The following is an 8,180-nucleotide window of genomic DNA, read 5'->3' on the forward strand; positions in this document are numbered from 1 at the left end:
TTTTAAATGCATGCCCTATTCTATTGAGTATAGAGTAGGGTTACGATAAGGTATACAATTCTGTAATAAGATCTATCTGTTCTGGTGTAAATTGTTTTTCTCGCTGGAGATCTATCCTTGTGCTCAATAGCCAAATTTGAAATGAATTTGGTACCATAATTTGTATCAACTGTGCAATATGTATTGGGAAATGCCCTTATAGACATGTATGTTAGATGTGAAAGCATAGAGGATGCATTTGAAGCCTTTGACAGAATGGTTGATCTGGATATCTCGTGGAATACAATAATTGTAGGGTGTGGCAAAGTTGGGTATGGTAAGGAAGCCCTCATGTTCTTTAGAGAAATGCAGTCCAAAGGGGTGAAGCCAGACCAGTATACGTTTGCAAGTGTTCTAGCTACTTGTGCTAGCCTGACACTCCTTGACAATGGCAAGCAAGTCCATGCCCACATACTTAGAAAAGGATTTCAGTTAAATGTCTTTCTGATGAATGCTCTCATTGACGTGTATGCCAAATCTAGAAGCATCATCTCATGGACTACCATGATTGCAGGATACGCTAGGCATGGGTATGGTAAGGAGGCCATCAAAGTCTTCCAAGAAATGCAAGTAGCAGGCATACAACCAGACTATATCACCTTTGTTGGTGTTCTATCTGCTTGCAGCCATGCAAGCCTTATAAACGAAGGGTGGTACTACTTCAATTCTATGAGTAGAGATTATGGTATTTCACCCAGATCAGAGCATTATGCTTGTATGGTTGAGCTCTTGGGCCGTTAAATTTTGCATAATTTTAATAGTTGAAATGGACCATAAGCAACATTAAAACACAACAAATTAACGATGGAGTTCACCCCTCCTGGGCCACATCTCTGGGTCTAACTTCCAATGGTGGCCCTTTATATTATATGCTCAAATGTTAAATTACATCAACATGTAATGCTCAACTTGCAAAAATAGCTTTTCCATTGCATCCAAAATTCCCAAAAACCCCTGTTTAGGCTCTTCTTGATCTCAAAAAGGATGAAAAATGACCAAAGTTAGGCCTCTTTCTCCATAATGCCTACAAAACACTCTCCAAAATTGTATGCACTGCAAAATTGGCAACAAAAAGGCTAGATGGTGTGTTGGTATGGAGAAGAGTTTGTGACCTGTAGGTCTCATGTTCGACCCATGGAATCGGGCACATTGGGTGCATTTTGTCGTAACATATTTTTTTTAAAGGGTCGATCCCCCTCTGCCAATTCCACCATTCGTTTGCTACTCATATGGTGCAACAAGTGACCATGGGGCGGTTTTCCCCGTTCCCGATCATGCTTCGGTTGATATGACTATGGATGGGGCATGGGCAGGGTTCCACGCACCCCATCCCTCCATAACCTTCGCGCGGTGGTCACATGCTTATCAACATAACCATGGGTTGGCACTCAACTGTATAGCCCTTCTCCTATGCACCCGCTGCATCTCTCACTCGTGGTCACCGCTGTTACACATAATCGTGGGTTGGGGCGTGGGTAGGGTGCCACGCGCTCCGCCCTTTCCAACTCTCGCCATCAGCGATGGGGTTGTCATAACACTTTGGGATGGGCTGGTCAAGCACACCCACCATCCCTACCCTCCCTCCAACAATCAATACCATATCAATTTAAATAAAAGCATGCCAACTAAATATAACAAGAAATATTACAGCGTGATGGTAGAGCGATCCGTTGCTAAAATGTAGGTTGATAGTTCGAATCCTGTGTAGGTTGCTCGGTTGAACCTACCAATTTTGGCCTCATCCAGAGTGCCACGTGGCACCCTAGGACTAGGCCATGTGTCACTTCATGATTGGCACATACCAAAACACCTTAACCAATAAGAACACACCAATTTTCCACGTGTCACTGAGCCCCATGTCAGGTTCTGATTGGATCTGTATTGCTCGGTCATCCTATTGACATCAGTAACATGTTAGCATATGAATTATTATTGGCATTATGGCTAATTTGTTGTCCTTGATGGAAACCTACTTGATAAAGATGTCAACATGATGGTTATGCAAATGATACAGGTGAGATAGATAAAGGAATATCAATTTAGAGACATAGGAATGATAAAGGTGAAGTTTGGGAAGTATACGCAGGTCCTGTGAATAAAGGTCGAGAACATATGCAGGTATGGTGAAGAAAGGTTGCGTACATTTTCCGCACCATGGTATTGTCAATACCAGGGGTCTTTACCATGGTATTGGCCCATGAAAATTGTTGAAATATGGCAACAAGAATATTCCAATTTATTTTTTCCTTTAATTAAATTGTGAATTAAAATCAAATTTACTCTTAACAGCGACTTGGAAATAATTAATTAATTTATTTTAAATTAATTAGTTGGAGAAATTCAAGTTAGAAGTCTTTCTGAAGTCATGCAAGAGCTATCCCTTAAATTAAGGAGATAAGATTGAGTTATATTTGAGTTGTAATTAGTTAACTCAGTTTACTAAGTTAAGTCCAGTTAAATTAGTTCCAAACTGTTTGAGGAACTAATAGTGAGTTAACAATCAGTTGATGCATTAATGCACTCAACTAGTGCTACTCCAGTTAACTGAAGATTCCCTCATCAGAAACTCATGCATGTCTATTTTGAGAAAGACTCAGTTGAGATTAAAGTCAAGGACAATGTACTATCAGTTGCAATGGTTTTCTCATGGAGAAAACTCATGCATGTAGTCAAGGATTTATCCTTGAGGATTGCGCAGTTTTAAAGGAAGGTTTTCCACTTGGTAACAAGAGAATCATCCACAAGGAACAACGCAAGGAAATAGGAGCTTGGAGGGCAGAGAGGAAGGCTGGAGAGAAGTCAAGATTGCCTGTGAGCATCTGTGAGGATTGTACTGAGAGTTGGCTAGCTGCGAGAGCTAAGGCTTTGTATAATTCCTATGTATTTCCACCATGTATGATAATACAATAGTTTGTGGTTTTTAGCTGAGGCTTTCCCCAAAGTATTTTCATGTGTATTGTGCCATTGATTCTTATTCTTCTGGTTATTTGTTCAGCTCCATCTTTAAGCTTCACAAATTGATAGTAGAAGTATGTTATAGTATTCTGCTTTGATTTATATTGCATTATCGGGTTAACCTACACAGATTTTCTACATGGTATCAGAGGTGTGAATAGTATACTGAGAAGAGAATTTGAAGTTTGAAGTTTGGGGTTGCAAGTGCAAATCGAATTCATATCATACTTCAGGGTTAGCCAATGGTGTTTTATGGCTTGAGACTCGAGTATGCCTTGGAAGGTAGCTCGAATTACATAGCATGGAAAGATATAATAGAGGTTGTATCTGAAGACAATGGCTTGAAGGAATTCATTGATTAAGAAATCCCAAAGCCAGCTTCAACTAATGCACAAGAGTCGGTTGAGTGGAAGAAGTGTGTGGCAAAGGCGAGACGGATCATCCTTGAGGGAGTTCGAGACCATATTGTCTTGAGTCTCCATGGGAAGGATACTCCATTTTCAATGTGGAAGACATTGAAGGACCTCTACCAGAACAGTAGCGACTAGAGGAAATTGGTGCTCAAGGATAAGCTTTGAAGAATCAAGATGGAGAAGGGCGATACTATTTCCACATATCTGAACAAGCTCACCACCTGCAGAGATGAACTTGGCAGTGTAGGAATAACTATTGCCAATGATGATATGGTGAGCCTCGCTCTCCTTGGCCTTCCAAAGAGTTGGAATAGCTACCAGGACTCTGTGAATGGAAGAGAGAAACTGTCGAATTGGGAACGACTGTGGTTGGATCTTATGCAAGAGGAGACCAGGAGGAGCACACAAGATGGTTCTTCATCTAAGAATGGTGATGAAGAAAATCTGGCCTTAGCAAGTAAGGCAAGGAAAGGGAAGGGGAAGGCTTCCCATTTCAAATCAAATTCTTCTCATGGAGGGAAGAAGGGTGACATGTCTAAAGTAAGATGCTTTAATTGTCACAAGATGGGACATTATGCGACTAATTGCCTATCGAAGAAGTCCAAGAAGGGATCCTTGGAAGGATCGGAAGGTGAGGCATTAACCTCTCAATTCGAAATGGACTTTACCCTCATCACATGCATAGTGTCATCGATGATGGATTGTCTCCAGTATCTTGACAGTGGAGCCTCATTCCACATGACCGGTGATAAAAATTTATTCAGTGCCTTGGAGGAGAAAGACCTCAAGATGCGCATAGAGATGGGTGACGACGGAAGGTATAGTGTTTTAGGAGTGGGCACGGTTGCTTTTCAGAGGGAGCATGGAGCTCCTCTCACCTTGACAGATGTGATGTATGTGCCTGGACTGAAGAAGAACTTGGTATCAGTCGCAATGTTGGAGGACAAAGGCTACGATGTTGTCTTCAGTAAAGGAAAGGCGTTCCTAAGACACATAACCACGGGTCAGACCAAGAGGATAGGGATTCGAGTGAAGAATCTCTATAAACTAGAGGTAGATGATTGTGCAGCATTGAGTACGAAAGAAGAATTGGTGCAAAGCCAAGACATTGGCGAGTTGTGGCACAGGCGGTTGGGCCATTTGCATCATGGGGCTTTGAAGATAATGCAACAGATATCTACAAGACTTCTCAAAGGTAAACTTGAGCAAGTTGACACATGTAAAGGTTGTACCTTGTGAAAGTACACCAAGTCTTCCTTTCATGGTCGAGACAGTGGAGCAGAGGCTATCTTAGAGCGAGTTCATACTGACTTGTGTGGACCATTCTCAATGGCATCCACAGCGAAGCAAAGGTATTATGTGATTTTCATTGATGACTATTCTCGTAAATGTTGGATTTATTTCATGCAGAAGAAAGACCAAACTTTCACAAAGTTTTGTGAGTTTAAAGCTTTGGTTAAGAAAGAGTCAGGGAAGAAGATCAAGGCCTTGAGAAGCGACAACAGTGGAGAATATGTCTCTCAAGAGTTTAAGGACTTCTGTGTAGCGGAAGGAATTAAACGAGAGTTGACGACACCTCATAACCCACAACAGAATGGGGTGGCCGAGAGGAAGAACAAAATTGTTGTAGGGGTAGCACGGGCAATGTTGCATGACCAAGGCCTACCACTTCACTTCTGGGCTGAGGCATGCAACACAACAGTCTATTTGCATAATAGAAGCTTGCATCGCATACTTGGGATGAAGACACTAGAGGAAGCTTTCTCCGGTAAGAGACCAGATGTGGGTCACTTAAGGATCTTTGGCTCAGTGGTACATTACCATATGAAAAAGGATGCAAGGAAGAAGCTTTAGCCGACAGCAGAGTTGGGGATATTTGTGGGGTACACTGATACACCTCACAACTATCAGGTGTACTTGCCTACCAGTCGGAGGACAGTGGTTCGTAGAGATCTCAAGTTTGATGAGTAGAAGGCCATGCGACTTTCCCTTGAGATGGAGCTCCAACTATAGGATGTGGAGGAACTATTGGTTCCTATGGAGGATGAGCCTTAGACTGATGCGAAGCAGCCACATGCAGAGGTTCCAGGAGTGGAGACATCCACTCAAGTAGAGTCTTCTAGAGATGGAAAAAAGTGCACAAGAGACGCTGACAGATTGTTGGAGGATGTGAGAGATAATGTGGGAGCACCATCTTCTCAACGCAGACAGAGGAGGTCACCTAAGAGGTACACTGGATACATGGCCCTTGTTGGGGAATTTTTTGAGACCGAGCCATTTTCCTTCGAGTTAGCAGTGCAACAGTCGATTTGGGTTGATGCTATGGTAGAGGAGTATGACTCCATAGTCTGTAACAGTGTTTGGGACGTGGTTATGGGATCGGAGAACAAGTCAATTGTGAGGTCCCGTTGGCTTTACAAGGTAAAGCAAACTGCTGATGGTAGTGTGGAGAAGCATAAGGCAAGATTTGTTGCCCGTGGCTTTTCACTGGTCGAGAGGATCATGTTGTTGCAGTATATTTCGACAGAGGAGCAAGATGTTGACATTTTGACAAAAGCATTGTCAAAGTGTAAATTCGAGTTCCATAGAGACAGGATTGGGGTGGCAGATAATCCCTTTCTTGTTGAGAGGGAGTGTTGAAATATGGGAACAAGAATATTCCAATTTAATTTGTCCTTGAATTAAATTGTGAATTAAAATCGAATTTAGTCTTAACAGCTACTTGGAAATAATTAATTAATTTATTTTAAATTAATTAGTTGGAGAAATTCAAGTTAGAAGTCTTTCTGAAGTCATGCAAGAGTTATCCCTTAAATTAAGGTGATAAGATTGAGTTATATTTGAGTTGTAATTAGTTAACTTAGTTTACTGAGTTAAGTCCAGTTAAATTAGTTCCAAACTATTTAAGGAACTAATAGTGAGTTAACAGTTAGTTGATGCATTAATGCACTCAACTAGTGCTACTCCAGTTAACTGAAGATTCCCTCATCAGAAACTCATGCAAGTCTATTCTGAGAAAGACCCAGTTGAGATTAAAGTCAAGGATAGTGTACTATCAGTTGCATGTGTTTTCTCATGGAGAAAACTTATGCATGCAGTCAAGGATTTATCCTTGAGGATTGCGCGGTTTTGAAGGAAGGTTTTCCACTTGGTAACAGAAGAATCATCCACAAGGAACAACACAAGGAAATAGGAGCCTGGAGGGCAGAGAGGAAGGCTGGAGAGAAGCCAAGATTTCCTGTAAGCATATGTGAGGATTGTATTAAGAGCTGGCTAGCTGTGAGAGCTAAGGCTTTGTATAATTCCTATGTATTTCCACCATGTATGATAATACAATAGTATGGGGTTTTTAGCTGAGACTTTCCCCAAAGTATTTTCATGTGTATTGTGTCATTGATTCTTCTTCTTCTGGTTATATTGTTCAACCTGATCTTCAAGCTTCCGCAAATTGATAGTAGAAGTAGGTTATAGTATTCTGCTTTGATTTATATTGCATTATCGGGTTAACCTACACAGATTTCTACAGAAATGAGTGTGATAATGAATATTTGATCCCGTCAAAGAATACCATCAACATTACTAAGGGATTGGCTAAGGCCTAAGCTATATAAGGAGATGGAGATCAAAGTGTTAGGTGTACAAGTTATGGGTTATTGATGAATAATTTGATCTGAAACAGGTGTGCACCAAGGAGCATGAAGGAGGTTCAGATTTGATAGATCTGAAAGAATTATAGTGACGAATGAACATGCTTGCTTGATCATTTATGATTATGACTAACAATGATAGATATGTGATGGTAATGATACTCTGACATGAACATATGACAATAAGGGTTGCGAAGTATGTTTTGTGGTTACAACGGAGGCATGATTCAATGATTACAGATCTGTACGTAGGTTTACTTCGTAGAGGTCACGTACATATGTGGATATACTTTAGGGGAGTCACGTATATATTATGCAAAAGTACAGAATCTGTACGAAGATGTCCAACATTAAAAGTGCATACATATGCGGGTGTTATTTATAAGAGTCGTGTACATCTACTAGGGTTTTGCAGTATGAAATGTTAATGATGTTTGATCCATTATGTTATGTTTGCTACTGCCTGTCAATCATGTCTTTCTCATGATAATCTGTGTTTGACAATATTGGTTGGGTTGAATTGATGAATTGTTGATGATATTATTGTATTGTGATCTGTATTTGATTCAGTGATCTGTGATAGGTTCAACATGTGATTCAATGATTGATTCAATGTGTCAGTGATTTAGATTCAGGTATCAGTGTTTTGAGATATATACGTGGGTATCCTTCATGAGAAGCACGTACATACACATGTAAGATTAAGAACAATAGCGTATACAATCTGATGCATGCTTGATCAGGGTTTAAAATGGTAGTAGTTGGCTTCTGTGATGGGTAAAAATGTTTGACTTGGTATATTGACAAGTGGATATGCATTGATATGATTTGTTCTGATCTAGTTTGATCTAGTTGCATTCATTACATTAGTAGATTTTATCATTTAGTATTTGAGTAGTTGATTTCATAATTGTTGGGAGTGGATCCAGTTTGAAACATTTTGAAAAGTGATCCACAAAGAGCTGAGGATAACAGTCTTCAGAAAGGGGGTTGTAGATCCCTTCCAGTAGGAGATGGAAAATGAGAGAAGGTTGTAGCCTTCTACAGGTAGGAGCATGCGTGCTAGTCAAAGTCTATGCCAGTACAATATTGTAAGAAGTTTCTTTTAATAAAATAAGAAGACAGA

At 40.5% G+C, this 8,180-nt stretch overlaps 1 pseudogene; it reads left to right on the forward strand.

The window, feature by feature from the left end:
• Positions 1 to 204: 204 nt before the first annotated feature.
• Positions 205 to 780, forward strand: LOC149223164 (putative pentatricopeptide repeat-containing protein At1g56570 pseudogene; annotated as a pseudogene).
• The last annotated feature ends 7,400 nt before the right edge of the window (positions 781 to 8,180 follow it).

This window comes from Pinus tabuliformis, chromosome Q (assembly GCF_031772625.1).
Source record: "Pinus tabuliformis cultivar Carrire ecotype Pingquan chromosome Q, CPIR1, whole genome shotgun sequence".
Lineage (NCBI taxonomy): Eukaryota > Viridiplantae > Streptophyta > Pinopsida > Pinales > Pinaceae > Pinus > Pinus tabuliformis.